The sequence below is a fragment of the Excalfactoria chinensis genome, chromosome 1 (genome assembly GCF_039878825.1).
Source record: "Excalfactoria chinensis isolate bCotChi1 chromosome 1, bCotChi1.hap2, whole genome shotgun sequence".
In the NCBI taxonomy this organism is placed as follows: Eukaryota; Metazoa; Chordata; class Aves; order Galliformes; family Phasianidae; genus Excalfactoria; species Excalfactoria chinensis.
The window spans coordinates 64237576-64258453 of NC_092825.1; positions in this window are offsets into that span (position 1 = coordinate 64237576).

Below are 20878 nucleotides of genomic sequence, written 5' to 3' on the forward strand. Positions count from 1 at the left end.
ACCATCTTCAGAGTTGCTGCTGGCTGTGGCCTTCCATAACAAGGTTATATATCAGTGCTCCTGGAGATGCAGGCCTCCACCTTCACAGAACTCAATAAAATATAATCCTTGCGGTGGGGAACTTATCTCAAGGTGATGTTATTGGAAAAGGACTGAGAATACCTGGGAGCTACACTCAAATTATAGTTGCCAAAGATACACAACAGACCCAAATCTTTATTATATGCAGATGTTTTATTTCACTTCATCTCCACAACCTGCTATATAAAAATATGCTTATGACATGCAAGGCACCATACGCTCCAAAACATTCCCTTCTTCCTTTCAAACCAGGTAGTTTGCTTTTTCATGACTCTCAATTTAGACTTTATCTCTCAGCAGTCAGATGTGCTCTGGAGGTACCCGTCTGAGATGAAAACTACCTAAACTTTTCCAACAAAACTCACTAAACATATTTAAGCCCAGCACTCCTCCCCGGTAGGTCTGGATTTTCTGTATCAGGTTTACGTGGAGCAGGCAGATTAGTTTAGCAGCAATACCTGACTAGTGTGAAAGCAAACAGATGGACCGGAATATTTTCAGGAAGAAGAGGTAGTTTTTGTTTTCTCATTTCTGTACTTCAGTTAAAGCATTCTTTCTTTCTTTTCCTCTCCCTGTGAACAACAAATACTGCCAAGATGATGTGTTTGTATGCTTGATGTCTGTGCATGATGCAATCTTGAAGTGACATGTTGGAAACAGCAGTAATGGATCTATTGCAGTCCCCACACTTCCATCGACTTTAATTTCCTGAAACCATACATTCAAGAGCAGAGATCATCCACAGACATTTGGAAACGCCCAGCATATGATGAGGGAATATTATTCCTTAAAGTGTTTCTAAAACGTGCTGAACACACGTTTTCATCCACTATTTTCTCACTGCATCTGCTTTAAAAATCAATTCTGGGAACACCCTTCCTTATGGGCAGCAGAGCGCAGTTTCACCACAGGGTCTGCAAACCACATCTTGAGGAAATTACAGCAGATACTGCCAGTCCCCCTCTGCTGCCATGCACCAGGAAAAGCAACTCTGGATCCCTTTTGCTACTCCTTGTGTGGGTGTTTGTCCTTTGCCGGCATGGAGCTGCTTGAGCAGCAGCATCATGTTTATGAAGGCGCGTGAGTGACTGCTTGGCAGCAGCACAGCAGTGATGACAGCCCAGGTGTCCCCACCTCACAAGCACACTCTACCTCATCACCTTGAAAGTGAAGATTAACAGCAACATTCTTGACTTACATCAGCAGTCCTGAGGCCAGGGAGAGCAGTCACCACTTCTCAGCCCATTCAGCCAATGCAGCACCAACCCAGGTGCCTGCACAGTCTTTCCTAACATTTGGGGGGGCTGCTGCCAGCAGGTTCTCTGCAACCATGAGCTGTTTTCCACAGGAATATACGTGGGTTGTAAATTGGATGCCACTCTCAGGAGAGCACCGGAGTCCAGCACCATGTTTAATTAATCTCAATGCTTTAAGGCCTGGGGCAGGCTTGTGGCAAGCCAGTCTGGTGTGGGAGACCCTGAAAAATGATGGGCCTCTGTATTTAAATGGAAGGAACAGCCTTTTCCTCATTGTCTAAAATGAGTATGTTTAAAAAAGCTTTTCACACATTTCAGTCTACGTAATCAAACAGCCAAATACACCCACATTCATTGGATGCTCACTTTGAATTTCTGTCAGGAGAAACTTCAAGGAAATAATGTTTTATGAAATTACCAGCCACAAAGTAATAGCAAGAAGCATTAAATGTCCTTTTCCCACAGCCATTGACATATGCATTATATATAAACATATATATGTATATGCACATATATGCACACACACATACAGACTCCGTTTCAACCTCCCAATACAAACTTCCCTCTTCTCTCGTCCTTTGAATACACAGTTATATGTATGCGAACTTTTACCTAAATCTAGGAACAAATTTCACTGAGAGTTTCTCAGCAAGTTCAGTGTCTTTTTCCTTAATTCGTCTCTACTGGGTCAGTTCATAAGGCATAAAGATACAGAGAAACAAAAGAGTCTGACTCAGGCAGCCAAGCAACTCCCTTGGCCAGACAGCAGCCATTCCCTTTAACTGTTTTCTTTCCTTCTTTAGGATCTCTCTCTCTAAGATCCTCACACCTGCTTTGAGTACACCCAGGTAAGTGCCTCAAGTATAACTCTAACAGTTTGAGAAGTCCTCAGGGATGTCTGTGAAGGTAGTAATGCTGGAGGTAAACTTATTGATTGATTTATTCATTAACTGAAATGGGCTAAAATTGCTTGAAGAGTTAAGTTCCGATGTCTTAATTGGAAGAGAAGAAACCTCTGAATCGACTTGAATTGTACTTTAAGCACTTGTCTGACTGTGCCTGTAAATAAAGTCTAAAAGTAACACTGCAGTTCATCCTATGAACATACATAGCTTGTACCACCTGTCAGATAAAGATAATGGCTGTGAGAAATGGTCTGAGTTTCTATCCGTAGGTAGAAATATGCTAAATCCTCATAGGAGCAAATTCATTTTCAGAGATTAGATATCAAGAAAGATCTCTCTCTAAATAAAAACTTCACTCTTCAGGCTGGGGTTTCCATGGTCCTTTAGAGACACAGCAGGCAATTAAGTTCCTTAGTAGTCCTGACTGTGGCCAAGCTCTTGGATGACTGATGTGCTGTGGACTTGGTATTTGAGAGTGAAAAAGCACCAAGAGAGAAGTACTGTGGCACAGAATCATAGAACGTAGGATATTCTGAGTTGGAAGGGACCCACAAGTCCAACTCCCAGCTCCACACAGGACCACACAAAATTCTCTGGTAGCTTGTGACCATGCCCACTGCCCTGGTGAGCCCATTCCAGGGCCCAGCTACTCTCTGGACCTGACCCTCCCCTGATGCAGCTCCTTGCCATTCTCCTGGGCCCTGTCACTGTCACCAGAGAGCAGAAATCAGTGCTGTCCCTCCACTCCTCTTGTGAGGAGCTGTAGGCCATCGTGAGGCCTCCCCTTAGTCCCTTCTTCTCTATAAAGCAAAGTACCATGTTGTCATGAGCAATTGCCTTAGTACTGCTCATGCCTTTTTACATCCTCCTCCCTTCACACTTGTTCCTTACACACAAGCCTGAGAAATTGCAGTCATCACAGTTCATTTTAAACAGTATCAGAAACACGCAAATGTCTTTAAAAATCCTTCAAGAACATGTGGAAGACATAAACAAAGAAAGGGCTGTGTCTCTGTGGCTGCTTGGGAATGCATGTTCACTAACAACACAAAGCCACTGTCCCAGGAGGGGAAGACTGATCTATACGCTAGCTGAGGCAGTTAAGTTAGCAAGGTTATTTCCTTGCCAGGGGACATTTTCTGTCATTTCTACTAACAAAACAAAACAAAAAACCCCAACAATTGGGATCCCATAACTCATGAAAATTGATGTATATGTATGCTACCACCTATACATTCAGACACCACCACCGCATTATACCTAATATATGCACGTACATGGACTGAATTAGCTTGATAAAAAGAAAGCATGAATCTCCTCAGCAGTCCATCCATTTCTATAAAAAATGTAAAGTACTATAAATGATGACATTTGTATCCAGCAATGGTCAACCTGCATCATTTTCATGTTGTTTTCAAATGACTCTGTTATGCATGTTAATTGCTCATTGTCAAAATTCAACATGTCTTATGCACCCTGTCAGCTCACCATATATTCTCCCATCAAATAATTTGCTATCAGGTTCATTTTAATCCCTCTTCTTTTGTTTTAATCCATCTTCTTTCATTACACGAGATGCATCAGTACAGATAATACCTTCCACGTGCAAAGGCACACACAGCGTATCTTCAGATCAGCAGAGCAGTGCTCTGAATACCACAGGCTACATGTTTCTACAGCAAATGCTCAGCATCCTCACAAATGGCCTTGCAGCAGCCACCCCAGCCACCTTTGTATGAGCAAGCACCAGGGTTCAGGCTTTGCAATGCTTGGGTTCAGCAGTTGCTCTGCTGCAGGAGTGACAACTTAGTTTATTGTCACCAGAGTCAGTGAAAAAAAAGGTTTCACAATGAACCGACCCATTTGTGCAACTGTAGTGCTTGCAAGAGGGGGAAATGAAATAGCTTCCTAGCATGGCTGTGGATCAGTACATGCACTGAAGCACAAGATTTTCTTCCGTTCCTTTTCCTTTTTCAAAACCATAGTGTTATTAAGGGCAAAACTGACTGAGTCACGTTATTGAAGAGTAGCAGCTGTGCAGATCAGTTCAAATGTAGTCCTTGAGCTGAGCATGGCTGGTCTCATTTCTTCTATTCTATTCTATTCCCTCTTAGGAGGGAAAACAACTTTTTACACTGATGGAGATTGATAGGACAAGGGGGAATGGTTTTAAACTATAGGAGAAGAGATTCAGAGTAGATGTCAGGGGGAAGTTTTTCACAGAGAGGGTGATGAGGTGCCGGAACAGTTTGCCAGAGCAGTTGTGGATGACCTGTCCCTGAAGGTACCCAAGGAGAGGTTGGATGGGGCCCTGGGCAGCCTGATCTAGTGCTTGATCGAGTGGACTTCTCCTTAAAGAATAGAACAGTGTCCTCATATTTGTAGTGGGAGATATAGGATTGTGCACTGGGATGGGACCATGGATTTCTGGACAAGATTAGGATAAGGCTTGTAGGGTGGGCAGGACAGAGAGGACAGCAGTGCTTGCAAGGTAAGGCAAATAAAGGAAATTAAAAACATTCAGTGCTTTTTCGTTTTTCAATTACAGTATTGAAACTTTGAGGGGACAAGTGAAATGACTGAAGCATATTAGATAGACCTTCCAGCTGTGTGAGAAAGCAGATACCAGTTGCCTCAGTTCTTACCCTCAGTCTCAGAAATCCCTCTCCTAGCCTTTCTTCCTTATCCCCACTATGGTTTGTTCACACCTTAATGTTTGAAAGCTGAATATTTTCCAGCCCATTCTTGTCCAAAGAACCCACCCATGTCAAAAGAGTCCATGTTCTCTTGGTGAGCCACTTCTGCTGTTGAGGAAGGGCATCGCTTTGCTGGATGAGGTCTGGCTCTCTGTTCTCCTCTGGGCCCAGAGGGAAGCACAAAAGGCCTGGGGATGTCCCAAAGTGGGGAAGGTAGGACCTGTAGTGCAAAAAGTGTCAAGAGCGCTGGTGGCTCAGCTAGAGGCTCCTTTTGATCTATCCAGAACACATCTGGGGAGCACACCCAACTGCTTATCCAACATGGACACCTGGGCAGAACAGGGAGCAGGAGAGGCTTGTGTGTACATATTTAATAGACAAGGAGTGACTTGTTTTATGATCCGTATTCATCATGTATTGTTTGAGAGCTCAAAAAATTTCCAATGTTCTTAATAGTTTTGCATTCAATGTGTTTCCACAACAACACACTAAATGGGAATGGGTAGAGGGAGGAGAAAAAAGAGGTTTGGCTCCAACCCTTGGATCATACAATAGGGCAAAGAGAGGAGTGCATCTCCTCTTGGCAAGCTCCACTTTGGCACCGGACACACAGAAGCATAAAGCACACTTCATTTTACAAACATAAACTTCTCATTCTTCTTCTCTCTCTCTTTTTTATTCTATTTTAAAGATTCTGTCCAGGAATGCTATAAGGATGCAAACTGACTTTTCAATCACTTCCCTCCTCACTGAAGGAACAGAACTGTGGAAAGGGCTGCTGATAAATGCTGTATTGTTGAGCCGAACCTATATATGCCAAAAGAGACTTTCATTTTTTCCTCCCTCCTCCTTCCCCCAATATTTTTCTCTCTCAGACTGTTAGTAAGGCAGTAAGGGAGAAAAGCAATGATGCAAAGGGGCAGAGGCTCAGAGTGACCATATGCACATCACCCCCAATGTTTGGATCCTGTTGTGCAGTAGTTAATTTTGTGTGTCATATCTTATGTCACATTATTAGCCCGAAGTGCAGTAACACACATTTCCATTCACAAGAGAGTCTCTTCTGAATAACAAGGCCATGAATGTGTAATAATAAAAGTATATTCCATGTGGCAGGGGCTGTGCTAATTAAGAAGACTTAAAAATCCCTGTCAAACATTGTAAAATGTTCAAATGCTTATATAAATGTTTAATAATGAAACTGATAACAAACTGGGCGGAGGTGGCTTCGGGAAAACAGTCATTTGAATAGTTTTCTGAGTGTGAGTTATGAAACAGTCTACAGTTTCTGCAAAATATGCTATTAGCAAATGTTTCATCTGCTTGACACATCTCTGATTGGAAAGCTTGACGTGATCTGCAGTCTAGCACACTCCAGCAGAAACATGGCAGGTTTGCCCACTGCCCTTTGCATTGGCTGCCAGCTCTACTGGGTGCTGGACAAGCCATACTGGCAAAAGGGTGAACAGCCACCTCCAGCATCTGGGGAGCTGGCACTGCTTTATGTTCCTCCCCAAAAACACGAATCCAGGTGTTGATGTCCTTGGTGCCACCAGGACAATTATCTTCATGTTGCACACAGGAAGATTCAGAGTTACGGCTATGAACCAGGATTTAGTCATTCCCAAGCCTCTGCCCTGCAGCCTTGGTGCAGCTGTGGGACCAGGGCACATCCCTCCTCAAAGGGCACTGCTCTAGGGGATTAAGAGCAGGATGCAGCATTGGCAAAGCCACTGCACACTGAACACTGACTGCAGAAGGCAATGCCCAGTCTATCAGGTTTCACCCCTAATTTGTTTCCTAGCTGCAGTACCCTCCCCAAAACTGCAGCACTTTCCTCGGTCACAACAGACTAAATGCCTACTTTGATTAAGGAGGAAATGATGCGTGAAAATATTTTGATGAATACAAACTTCATTCCAGACAAATTAATTGTCCTGCTCATTTATGAGGCTAAATCAATGATAAGAATTGTTGGCAGGAAACCTGAGAAACTTACTGAAACTCCAGAGATGCTTTTCAGGAACACAGAGTTGCTTCCACTTTTTCAAACAGCACTTCTGTGGCAGAGCTCCACTGACTTCAGTTCTGCTGAGCACCAGGTAAAGTAAGCCAGCCCCAGGCAGGGCTTTCTCATTAACAGAGAATTTTTATAACATAATATTTCATATTGTATTTCACATAATTCCTTAGAAATACTCTAAAGTAAAAAAAATAAATAAATAAAAATAAAAATAGCTTTCCACTAAAACAAAGGCAATTACTTTGTTCTCCTATATTACATTATTATCCCACATAATAAATGCATAGCTCCTTGGGCTGGGGGAAGTATAAGGTCTGAAGGCAAATAAAAAACACAAGCTCTCATCTGATACTAGTTCCACTTGTGAAGTCCGAGATAATGCTGCTAACACTGGTGTAGTGCAAAGTATGTTCTAGCACCCCTTTTTTGTGAAACCCTCAAACACCAGAAGACTGTCCTGATAGAGAGCAGGCTGCCCTAGCGCTGCTTACCTAACTAAAGAACTAAAGAACTGTCCCAGCTCAGGGGTGACCTGGACGTGAGTTTTAACCTATGACCATTAAATATGTCCAAATTCCTGTGTTCCTACAGTTAGCTATTTGAAACACTAATGCCACACAGAAGTTAGACACAAAGCACAGTTGGATCTGTCTGTAGCAGAGCTGAGACCATAGAGCCTGCCCCTTCACCTCACAGCCTCAGGGAACAGATCCCAGCATGGGGAGCAGCTCAGGTGCTGCTGCCTTGAAGAGAAAAACAGAAACTAGAAGTCCCAAGTTAGAGTGAACGCTCCACTACACATCCCAAATCCCGCTTATTACCAACATCCATGATAACATTCACGATAACACTCTCCATCCTCACAGTGGCATAGAAATGCTGCTCTCTTGAAATACAACAAAAGTCAGGCCAGAGAATGAGGGATCCGTCTCACTTCACTGCCCTGCACTTTTTCAAATCCAAATCCTGTGCAGGTTTTATTTAAGCCTGGCACACAGCTCATGAATTGCTAGCAATGCAGGAGTAGCTAGCCAACCTGTTCACCTTCTGTTCTTCTGCCAGAAACTGAAATAAATATATAAAGGGAAATATTTGAAGGATAGACTCAGGAGACACCCCCCAGGCTTGGAAAGTAACATTCAGCTCCCCTGGAGTGCATATATATGGGGCTATTAGGACCAGCTGAATCTCTAGGCTCGTGATGTATTATTATGTCTATGTTTTCTTGCAAAGCAGGCTGCACATGGCAATCTGAATCCTGACCATCTTCCTGAGATCAGTTAAGTGAGCTCTCTGGTGTGGAACTGATAGGAAACAGGGTATTAGCTAGGGGGAAAAAGTAGGAAAAAATGTCCTTCGACTTGCACCCCTTCATTGAATTGTAGTTTGCTTCACCTTGGTTCTTGGGTAAGGTTTAACATTCCTTATATAGGTTTTTATTCATTCCTAGTATAGGTTTTTATTCAGGCTCATCGTGGATCAATATCTTGGGTTGCTACAAAGCCAAACTACCATGAAAGTTGGTATTCTGCCCAGCCATTGAAGATGCACCACTACGTCCATGTCTGACTCAGTGGCTAATCTGTTTCTAATGTTTTAACACCTATTGTGAATGACTTGAGGAAAGCAGTATTTTTGTCTCTAAGATAAAGAGGGAAATCAAAAGTGAACAAAGATTACCATAAAGCTAAAGTATATTTTCCTCATTATGAACATGGATCATTATAACTTAAGTTCTGTTAACTCCATTTAATGTTTTCCCTTAGCTTTGCTCTATTTCACAGTACTTGGAGAAAGATACTTAACACAATGATTTTCATTCTCTGCTTCCTACCTCAAGTACAAAATTGCTGCACGCAGATTTCTCAGCAATTCGAAAGAGTGTTTCACTTACTGACTCTTGGTCCACCAGCAAAATGGTTCAGATTTTCCTTTAGTTTTATCTGTAACAACTGTTTATTATTTCTACTGCCTCTGATCCCATTGCACAGAGATATAAAAGGGCTCATTCATGGTAGTGGCAATAAAAAGGGGCTCTTAAAGGGATCCTACAGCACAATAATACTCTGTTTTCAGGATTCAATAGCTCCTTTTAAAGTCCGATCTAAATTTTAACTTACAAGGCACCTGTCATTATCTATATAATATCCTAAGGAGAAAAAGAACAGCTCAATGAATAGGCTTCAGGAGTCAGGATCTGTAAATGTGGTAGAGGAAAAGGGAAGGAAAGAAAATGATCCACCCTTAGTATTGTGTGATGAAGATATTCCATGGGGACTCCTGAAATCTGAAATGTAATAATACTTTTCAAAGACGTACCAATATATACTTAAGGTAAGTACTTTAAGTACTTTTAAAGTACTTTGAAAATTTCAGAAAGCAAATGAACTTTAACACGAGACAGTGAGCAAACTAGTCCAGAAGTCAATCCACAGATCATGATGACAGGAACGGAAGAATATGAGCCACTAAAAATACCAAGGAAAGTATCAAAAAGATACAAACGTGGATAAATCTTTAATCCAGACACAGTAACTTGCACTGTCCAGATGCATTAGATCATGAAACCTCCCAAGAGAAAAGAATCTATTTTTACTTTCCTTTTACCTCCCTTTACCCACATCTTCAGAACACGCCAACAAACATAGCTGTGACTCTGCTATCAGATCTGCTCCAACAGCAATTAGATCAGACTATGCATCCTCCATGAAGGAAATCACTTGCAGGGGTACAGTGTGTGCTGTAAGAAGCAGTAGTGCTAAAAGTCCTTTTGGATCCTTGTCACTTCAGAGAGTTCATTGAATGTGGCAGGGTGCAAACTGTCAGCTATGAACTAGTCCCAGAAGAGAACAGGGCCTCCTGGTGGTACTGTAACACAAACAATTGAGACTCATGACTACCTGAGACCACTTTTCTCAGCCCTAGTGGAATACAATCTGCTTCATGGTGTCTTTTTGTGTTGTTTTGTTTTTTACATGATGAGCCTGACCAAGCACAGAAATAACCTTTGGCTCTTTCCATTTTCCCACAGTCAGTCTCTCAGATCATCTTATGTCCAGCTTCTGTAGCCTCCCGTGCCTGTGGATATTGGACTGTAGAGGCTGTAGGACTGCATGGGGTCTGGGAGCAGGGCTCAGCATGGCCACAAGCTCACCAAATGGTTCTGAGGTACAAGCAGGACATAAAATGACACAGACAGAAAACTGCTTCTAAAAATTACTTCCTTTATCCAACTCATGGGAAGAAATGCCTCGTGTTGACAACAGGCCTGAAGCTTTCATCTTGGAAGAGCACTAAATAAGAGGTTTTCTGATGCCACGCTGTTTGCAGAGGTGATTGCAAACCACTGAGCTGAAAGCCAAAAGCTGAAAATCAGATGTCTCCCAAGTCCGAGAGAGCCTGAACATAATATTTGCTCACTCTGGCATATATTTAAATATCACAACACAGCTTCCTTCTGCATCTTCACATTCTTTTCCCTGGAGCCACAAACCAAATGCGGTGGAAAGCTGATCACAGAGGCCTGGGACAAAACCCAGCACAGCACTTCAGAGGGCAGAGCTTTTCTCTGAGAATTTAGAGTACCAAGAAAAAAGAAGAAGATGCAGGGAAGGGAAGTGAAAGTGTCAGGGCACAGCAAGGGGGTAAAGAGAAAGAATTCCTACCTGAAAAGAGTGTTATTTTCTATTCAGACAAATTATCCGATAATCATAAAAAGTTGAAAATCTGGCTTTCAACTACCTAGTCCAATAAGAACCTCATTTTGCACTCCGATTATTTTCTGACACAGGAAGACACTCAGAGGAGCAGAGGTTGGATGCCAATGGGCTCTACAGTGTGGTGTAACCCAGCAGCCACTCAGGCCCACACCATCCTTTGATCAGACTGCTGAATTGGGATGGAGGGAGACCTGGAAATGAAATTGAACAGGTGGGAAGAAATAAAAAATACTTGCAAAGACAGAAGTCAAAAAAGGAAACCAAAACACAATAACACTACGTAGAGCCACAGTGCAATTACTTAACACTTTCCAGCAACACACAGCAATAAATGGTGCACGTTCCTTCACAACCTAATCCAACCTTTCCTACCCTAATTTGCTCCCCACCTGGAACAGTGATGAGTCATAGGCTTTTATTAATTACTTATTAATTACAAAAAGTAGCCAGTGCTTCTTTGCAAGCCGTGTCACAGTGGCAGGGAGTGCAGCGGCAGCCACCATCTCGCTGCCATGTCATGGTGAAAGAGGTGTGGTGGTGGCACTGCAGTGTCACTGTTGTTCCATGGTAGGCACCATTACTGTAAGACAGGAGAGATCAGGGCAGCTGCCTGTCAAAGAACCAAACCCTCTTGGGAGATGCCTCTTCTCAGTGTTTGTTTCCTCAGACACTGAGCAGAAATAAAGGCAGAAGCAAAGGAAATGAAAGGCCTATTTTGGCCCATTGCACAGCCTCTATTACTTCTAATTCCCTTGAATGAACAACTGGACCCTCACAGAACAATCAGCACTTGACTCATCCTGTGGATGTGGGCAATTCAGCATATAGTAACCAAAATGAAACAGAGAACTGGAAGTGTGGGATGTGCCCTCAAGTAGATTTTCCTTCATATCATTGTGCTTCTACAAAAATATCATGTATTTGAGAATGTGTTTTAATCAACCTCATTATTCTGGACTCTTGGTAGACATAGAATACGTCTCACTTGCTCAGGTCAGTGCAGAAATGAGAGAAATTGTTCAAATACAGTGTAGTGATCACCTCCAGAATCTCATGGAGAACTCTGCTGATGCTTCTTCATGTTTTCAGTACAGCTGTCCTGAAATTTTTGATATCCACACATGGAAACCAGATTCTTAGTTTCCATGCTGCAAATAATGTCTTTGAGTTATTCCATATGGAAGAGAAAACTCTCTTTTATTTCCCAAAATATATAGCTCTGAACTGATTTTAAAGTGCACGAAATGTGCTTATTTCTGTTATGCAATTCTTAACTCCTTCCTCTCCTGCCTTGCAGGCTGTCATGAGAAACCTCTTTTGTTAACTGGCATCACCTGTTTCACATATGCTGTTTCAGCTGTCAAAATGATAAAAAGTAAATCCTCCTGCTGAGGTGTATAAGAAAAACACAGCATTTCAGGCATGGAAGAGCTCTTTGATTTCTCTCAGGTTTCTAATATCGCAACATCTTGAAATGAAAAAGGCAAAAAGGAAAACAGAATCAGTCTTTCCAGAAGGTATGGGGAAAAAAAGTCCTCTTGTTTGAATTTAGTGTACACTAACTGAGCCTCCAGAAAAAAAAAAAAAAGAAAAAGAAAAAAAAAAAGTTTGTTGTTTTGCTTGTTGTTTGTTTGTTTGTTCTTTAGTCTTATGAAAAGCACTGTTGCTGATCTGGGATATCTTTTTTCCATCAGTTGCATGTGATAGCAAGGGGTGGACAATCACAAAGAAATCTGAGTACAATAGAAAAAAGAACTACCCAAGAATTCTAAGAAGTTTCAAAGGTTTAAATATTGCTACTTTGATTTGAGTCAGTGTAATAGTCCTTTAATTATGCTATTTGCAGAAATGGTGACTTCTGGCTTTCTAATACCTGACTGCTCTCATATACTGCCTAAGCAATTCTTTCCAGTGTCTTTAAACAGTTCTCCATTCTGTTCCTCCATTGCTTCCAGCATCCTCATTAGCATGAGCGGGAGTTGCAAACATGCCCCATCCACTCACTTAATTGTCTGTTGATATCCTCAATAACTATTTCACCCATATAATCAGCAGTCCTCTTGTTCATTCAATTTATTGTATTTCTACTATTTTAAACTGAAAACTTTGCTTTGTACAGCTATGAGTTTTATTTTTCCTGTAGTTCACAGAGTCAATAACAATTTTAAATAAGAATGGTCAAATCCTGATCTCCTCAGTTTGTTCAGTACCTTCCTTCACCAAATGACCAAACTATGTAGCTTAAAGTGCATATGGACTATGATGTTGACACAAGAAAAAATATTTTCTAATCTTAATGTTCACCCAGAGGGTGGTGATGCACTGGGACAGGTTGTCCAAGGAGGTTGTGGATGCCCCATCCCTGGAGGCATTCAAGGTCAGGCTGGATGTGGCTGCGGGCAGCCTGGTCTGCTGGTTGGAGACCACACATAACAGGGGGATTAAAACTACATGAATGATCACTGTGGTCCTTTTCAACCCAGGCCATTCTATGATTCTCTGATTCTTCTATTAATCATTTTGGAGTTGAAAGTGCTTGATGTTTTCAGAGGAGCAGAATATAGATTTAGGGCTTGGTCCATACATTTAAAACTTGAGCACAAAGAAGGTAATGAGCTAACCTTCTGAGTTAGCTCTAAGCCTAAATTAACATTATTCTCAGAAAATGAACGATGTTAAACTCTTTAAAAAATAAAAAACACTTAGCTACATTATGCTATTTGATGCATACTGTGGTATTCTTTTAATACAAAGTCTGCCCAGCAGGGCGAGGGAGGTGATTGTACCCCTCTATTCTGTCCTTGTGAGGCCCATGTGGTTTACTGCATCCAGGCCTGGAGCGACCAGCACAAGAAGGATGTGGAGCTGTTGGAACAGGTCCAGGTGAGGGCCACAAAGATGATCAAAGGGCTGGAGCACCTCTCCTATGAAGAAAGGTCGAGGAAGTTGGACTTGTTAGTTTGGAGAAGGCTCCAGGGAAGCCTCGCTGCAGCTTTCCAGTACTTGAGGGGAGCTTATAAGCAGGAGGGACACCAACTTTTTATGTGGTCTGATAGAGATAGAACAAAGGGGAATGACTTTAAACTAAAAGAGGGGAAATTTAGGCTAGATGTTAGGAAGAAATTCTTTACTAAGAGGATGGTGAGGCAGTGAAACAGGCTGCCCAGAGAAGCTGTGGATGCCCCATCCCTTGGAGGTAACTCAAGGCCAGGTTGGATTGGGCCCTGGACAGATTGATCTGGTGGGCAGCAACCCTGCCCATGGCAGAAGGTTGGAACTAGGTGATCTTTAAGGTCACTTTCAACTTAAGCCATTCTATGATTCTATGACTCCATGAAAAACTGAAGCAAGAAAAGAAACAAAACATAAAAAGCACTTTCCTACTGAGAAAGGTATCATAACTCACACACTGTGTAGGTATTTGGGTCCTTTGCCAGAATTCAGCCCATGAAGCTAATTTATTGCCTGCTTCCCATCAATCTCAATTGTGTTGCTGCCCCTTGAGAAGTGCCAGCTGGAAGATGAAACAGAGTTCTGCAGATGTTATTTGGTCATCACCAAACTCCAGTTGCTATTTTACATATTTACTAACTTTGTTCAAGGTTAAACCAGCTAATTCCAGGCCAAAACTCTTCACCAATTGCTCGCCATATTTGAGACTGACAGCAGATAACTAGATAGATGGAAATGCAATCAGTCTTAATTTGGACACTACACTAGCAGATGACAGCCACAGCTGTTCTGGGCAAGGCAGACTGAACAGTGCACAATAGCACAGCCCACTGCAGGGAGAGAGAGACCAGAACGAGAGCATCGCAGATTCTATTTTCTTTTTGCTTCCCTTTTTGGAGGGTCGGGGATCTTCAGTGAAAAACCCAGATCTGCACCTGCAATTCAGATCAGGTTCAGTTAGATAGAGACTATTTTTTTTTAACCCTATTTTACCATGTAAAGCGCCAGCAGAGTGTCACAAGATCGATTTTTCACTCAGCATTTTTTCTTCCATTTTTATCTGACCATACGAGTACAAAAGTATCAAGATTCCGCATTGTCAAACCTGAATCCACTTCTTACTCCTGGCTGTATGTTGCAGCTGAATTTTAACAGTATCTCTCAACCTACACTCCCTGTCCAAGATAGTACCTTTAGGAGCTTTGCTCTTTCCTGAAGGCTGTACCTACCCATGGCACAATGGGGGAACGTGACGGAGCAGAAAAAGGGGGAAATCTCATCATTTGAGGTTTTTCAATGAGTTGATTTTGATCTGGTTTATACCACTGAAAAGTCCAATTACACCAATGGATGAGGACAAGCAGCAAGAAAGAATGATCTGATGGAAGTTAAATTCAAGTGTCCTTTAATGTAATGTCATCTGCACTTTTAAAACAAATTCCTGCTATTAAAATTCCATTAATTTCTAAATTGCTTAGAGATGAGAATAGGAAAAAACCTTGAGCTGTCCTAGCGTGGCATTGGTGGTACACATAGAAATAGTGATTCTGATCTCTTCTAGTGGTATTAGCTAGTCTAAAAAGCTCTTTTGGTTGAACTCTTCCTGCTGAAACATCTGGCTAGGACACTGGCCATCAGAAAGACCCTGCTTCTTGTGTACCTACTTCATCAAGCTGGAATCACAAAGAAAATTCTAAGGAGGTTCCTCAACTGTACACAGAGGACAAACTTAGTTCCCAGTGTTCTTGTGATCTCTCTGACTTACTTTACATAACTCCTCCTTCCTTTGGGACACGCAAAAATTCATTGGTGAGAACAGGAACAACATGATGAATAGTGGCTATGACAGATGAAGAACTTACTTGGAGAAATAACACATCCATCTTGCTTGATTTAGAAAAGCTTGAATTGCTGCAGCGTTTTCAATCATGAACTGGGAAATTTAATCAGTTTCCTTCCATAATAATTCTTTTTTGCTATGAAACATGACAAATATGAAAGGTCACAGTGAAGTCAGCGTACTTGATTAAGAAGGAAACCCTTTCAGCACAGCAGTTTGGACTGTGACGAAGCACACTGAACTGTCCTACAGCCAGCCTGGGCTTAGAAGGAATAAATGCTGAAGAACTTTTTTTGTGGGGGAAGATGGGTGGTTTGTTGGGTCCTTTTTTGCTTCCGTGTGCAAGTCTCAGATCAGATGTGTTCAAGTGATGGCATTAGGCTAGAACCGAATGAAGGTGATGATTGGTGGGTGAATTACACTGAGAGAAAATAAAAAGCAAAAATGAGAAAAGACAAGACTCAGATTAAATTTTTAATAAGGAGTATTTAGAAGCACCTAGCTTCTTCTGCAAAGCCAGTGAATCTTTAATGCAAAAATTGCTTTGAAAAGGCAATTATCCCAAAAAGAAATTACTCTGCTCTGCAGCGGGACAAAATTTAATAATTAAAATGTACACTGAGAGATTTTACTGCTATTTTAAGTACTTTCGTAGTGCAGCCTCAACTATGAAGATTCAAGCTGTTGCCTCCATTATGTAAGACCAGCAAGCAGTTCAAGCTACACCCTTGTAAACCAGGCTGATCTAGAAATGTGACTGCCTCTAGCAAGTGCAGGCAACAGAATATTCTCTGGGATGACCATAGGAAATGTTCTGGGGGCAAGTGTAATGCAAAGACGGAACTGTTAAAAATAAAATACCCCAGGCCAACTGCAGGATGAAGACTTGAGCATGGTGCACAGTCAGTTTACCCCAGATCTCCTGACTTCTCAAGGCTTGACTTTCCATCTTTCAGGCACAGGGCCGGGGTTCTAACACATCAAGCCTTAGTTGTAGGGAAGGTAATATGGTGGTACCTCGGAAGTGGCATGAGTTCATTCACAATCTCCACTAACCAGTGATGGAGCAACCAAGAATCTCACCAATTTGACTTCTCCACAGTAATTTCTTATTCCTTTTATATCACTCGACTGAATGTGTTAACAGACTATAAACATGTCCCTTTTACGTCCCCTTCTTCTCCAGTTTGAATTAACACTAAATTATACTAGGTAGGGTGCCATGGTAACATGCTAGAAAGGGAACTGACATTCATGCATGAGAGAAGGATCCAGTGCCAGCTCTCCTCAGCCAGGAGCAGTGTTACACAAATAGAAGGTGCAAAACAAACCACAACCAAACAAATCCAAGTTGAATATGACTGGGCTTTCTCAACACACCCAAACTGCAGCAGAGATTTCTAACAGCTGGGGAAAGTGCCAGTGCATCTCAGGTGGGACATTTTAAACAATACGTATGAAAACAAGGCAAAAAAAGGGGGCACGGAGGCAGCTCTGGATATTACCTACTGCACAGTGCCTCCAGGCTAGCCATTTCCAGATAACACTTGCTCCAGGAGCCTCTTCCTTCCTTTTTCTCTTGCCCTGTTTCTCTCCCTTCCCTTTACTAAGTTATTCTACACAAACATCCATTCACAAATGCACAAAAAAGCAGGGAGTCTTTTGACTTGATCGGGAAGGAGAATGTTCATGTCTGTTGCTGTTTTCTGAGAGGATGTTTTTGTGGTAATTTGTTTTCTTTCTGATGTGTTGGTTGCTTGTTTTTTTTCCCCATAGTTGTTCAGGAAATCTTTGCTATCTCTGTACGGCAGATACAAATTCTGATCAAATACTCATGCTCAGCAGAGACTTAATCAGTTCTAGTGATACTCCCTAAAACTTCACAAAGATCATTTGGAGCTTCCAGGCTTCAAGCAGAATCCTGTTGTCCTCTCTAGATCTGTTTATGAAACTCTGAAATCTTTTGTCTGTCTGAAATATGAGTCTGCAATTCTATAATTTTCCCAGTACAGTTCAGGTTGAGTGGAAATGAGTGGAAAAGGCTGAGAAGGAGGAAAATGTGTTTATTTTTAGCTGCATGTGACTAAGATGATACTGCAGAAGAAATCAGAAAGACACAGCAAGTGGAGAAGCATATGAGGGAGCTGTATATTTTACATGTGGTCATTAAATCTAGGCAATCAGACTTCTCATAAGAGAAGGTGTGGAAGAAGAAGAGTTAAAAAAGAGCAAGAAGGGGATGTATCTAAGCCATCTGAACAGTGGGAAGAAACTTAAAGACTGCTATTGAGAGTGGGGAGAGAAGCTGCAGCTTCAAAGAGACCACAGATTAAAAGAATTCAGATTAAACAGAGAGGCACTGGCCCTAAGTGTACAAAGGGTTACACATGTAAGCAGCACATCCAGTGGAGTTACCTGCAAGAATGGAGGCCTGGCTGAACGGGATCCCATCTGCAAGAGGTTGCCTGGGACTGGGGATGGCCAGATTCTGCTCACTGAGGAAGTCTGGGTTAGGATGGCTCCAAAGGAGCATTTGAGGTGGTGTGGGGGCTGCCAGCACAAGAGTGACAGGGAAAAGTGCTGCCATGACACAACTGCAGCTGCATCAGAGGTGCTTTGTTTCTCTGGCACTTATTTCTCAAATGAAAAGTATATGGTCTTCTATCAAAATATTGGATACAAAAGAAGAATAGGAGTGTTAACAGGTAGGGAACAAAAAGAAAACACCAAAGAAAAGCTGTAGTTAGATGAGGAAAAAATACTGAAGAGTTTAAGTGTTCGAGAGCATTAACAAAAGACAGAAGCTGTACAGCAATCACACAGTATTTTCTCACAGGTAACTTCAGTTAAATTACATTTTACTTTCCTTTGTTCTGCGCTTTGAATTTATTCCCATCTCCCCAAATATTTTCATCTTCTTTACTGAAGAAACCCACAAGACCAAACAATAGAGAAGCAGAGCAGACTGCTGATTAAAATGCAAGGTGTGTACTTGGGGGCAGAAAGTGCCTGAGGGCACAGCTCCGAGCAGAGGGAAATCTTCATGTAGCATGAAGCCAGGAAGAGCTGTGACTCAGTCCCTCTGACTCACTGTGCCTCCCCTGATTCTTCCAGCTCTCTAGAGCAAGGGGCTGAGGCAGCATTTTGATTTCCAGCTTTTGCCACTGGAAAATGACCGCCTACACTGTAAGGAGTGCCAGGCTACATCGAGGTAGGGGTGTGGAAGCTTCTCCAGTCCCCACTGTTCTGGAACTCCCATGAGGCAGGGGAAGAGAGAGCTGGAGGTAATACCTGCATTTCCACGTGACCAAGCACCAGCAGTCAGGAGGTCATCAGGTACCATTCTTCCATGGCCTTGTATGGAATCATGGGCTGAGACAGTTTGGCCACGAGCTGCCCACACTTCACGTGATGAAAAATCATCTGGTCTAGATTTACATTATCATAGTGAGCATGGGAATGTGAGGAGTGAGCCTGAATCAAAGCTGTCTGTGTGAAGGAAGAGCAGAAGGGAGCTGATGTGTTGGATAACAGGTATACCCCCAGCTGCTTTGAAGTCAGTGGTTTAACCTCAGGCTGTTTATAGCTGGGACAGAATTTCACCACAAGGTTCTTTTTTAATTATTTCTTTTTTCTATGTACTGAAATGGTACTTGACTTCAGCTCTGGCTAATAAGCAATAAAGCAATGCTACTCAAACAGTGATATTAGTGGCAAGGAGGAGAGACAAGCTCACTGCCAGCAGTGCCAATACTGAGAAGGATCTGGGAGACTTACAGCTGAGGAAGTAAATCCCCACAAGACCTACCCTGCAGCAAAACCAATCAGCTATAAATCAGGTGGTAGCACTGGCTGAAAAGAACAACCAGGATTCAGATTTGGGTGCTGTCACTGTCCCTGCTATCTCTGAAAGCCAGATCATCTCTTGCAATATCAGAGATGATGCCATCCCAATCTGTGCCCTCAGGAAAGAAACAGACAACTAAGGCTGGCCACTAGGTAGAGCAGTGAGAGGGCCTGGGGTGGCCTTCCACTCTGATGGGTCTCCTGGCAATCAGGAGGCAGCATGAGGACTTACTCTGCTTGTCCATCTGGACAACGGCTGGAAGCAGTGGGCCCTGGCTGCTGCTCCCATCTAGAGCAGGCCTGGTGCATGCACAGGATACCCCGCTGGGCTGGTCAGGGGCAGCTCCTGCTGACCCTGGGGAAGGGGTGATCTGCCATCCTCCCAGGGATGTCCACAACTGATAAACACAAGGTACTAAGTTACTCCCAGAGCTGGGCCTGCATTTTTTACCTACTGCTCTGTATTTTATTCGGCAGCCATCAGATAGCTGAGCACAAAGGCTAAGGCAACATAATTTGAATAACAGCAAATGAAATGCAGTGCAATTATTTTGGAATGTTTTATCTATCTGCCCCCTCTCACATGGTAACAGGAGTTGCATCCCTGTTACACAAATCTTCAAGCCACATCAGAAGTACATGCTTTTCATTTTGATTTCTCCTTCTGTAGCTTAATGACCTCTTGATGCAGGTCCCTTCCTTTCTGCTAAAGACGGTCACCAGCTGCAGTTCAGCACAGAGTCCATTCACCACACATCCCCTTCCATTCAGTCCCCACATGTTTGTGGGGACAATACAGCAATTTTACTTCAGAGTTCCCTTAAGAAAGGGAGAAAAATCGAGAAGGGGAGCTTCTGCTCTCACCTCATCCCCTGAGAATGGACAGGAGAGACATGACTGGCTCAAGGGTCTAGAGAAGGGTAGGAAGCAACAGAGTTTGCTGCCCTGAGGATAGGAATACTCCTAGCAGCTTCTGGTCTTGCACTTCCATTGCCAGCACTTCCTTCTGAGGTATCAGTAGCTGCAGGAATATCTGGGTTAAATTTTATCCTTTGCTGTAGCACCCACGTGGCTGGGCAAAGATAGCAGTCCCTATCCTGAAAAGAAGCTGACTTATAGCTGTACTCTTGAATTTTTCACCAGACTTAATTTGTGCTCAGTGTAATGAAATCCTTGCCCACTGAGACATCTCAAAAATAGACAACAAGATAGCTGGCAAAACACAGCTCTGCTGTTTATTTATAACACCTCTAGATTTTTATTTGTATTTTTTCACCTGAAGTTTTACCGGCTGTTTGGCTAAATGAGGATTTGACCAGCTGGACAAAAGATTATTGGAAAGTTCAGTGTTCACATTTTTTTTACTATAGGGTCACCTGCCTATTTTTAGCTTTTTAAGGCAGTCAGATTGATTAATGCTATGAGGAAAGGTTGAATATGTGAAGCACCAGAACAAGACTCCGACCTGCAGCCTGACCAGGGGCAGAGCCAGCAGCAGGTGATATCCAACATTGGCCCAGTTAGAAGGTTGCATCCTCTCTCAACTAACACCTCCATAAA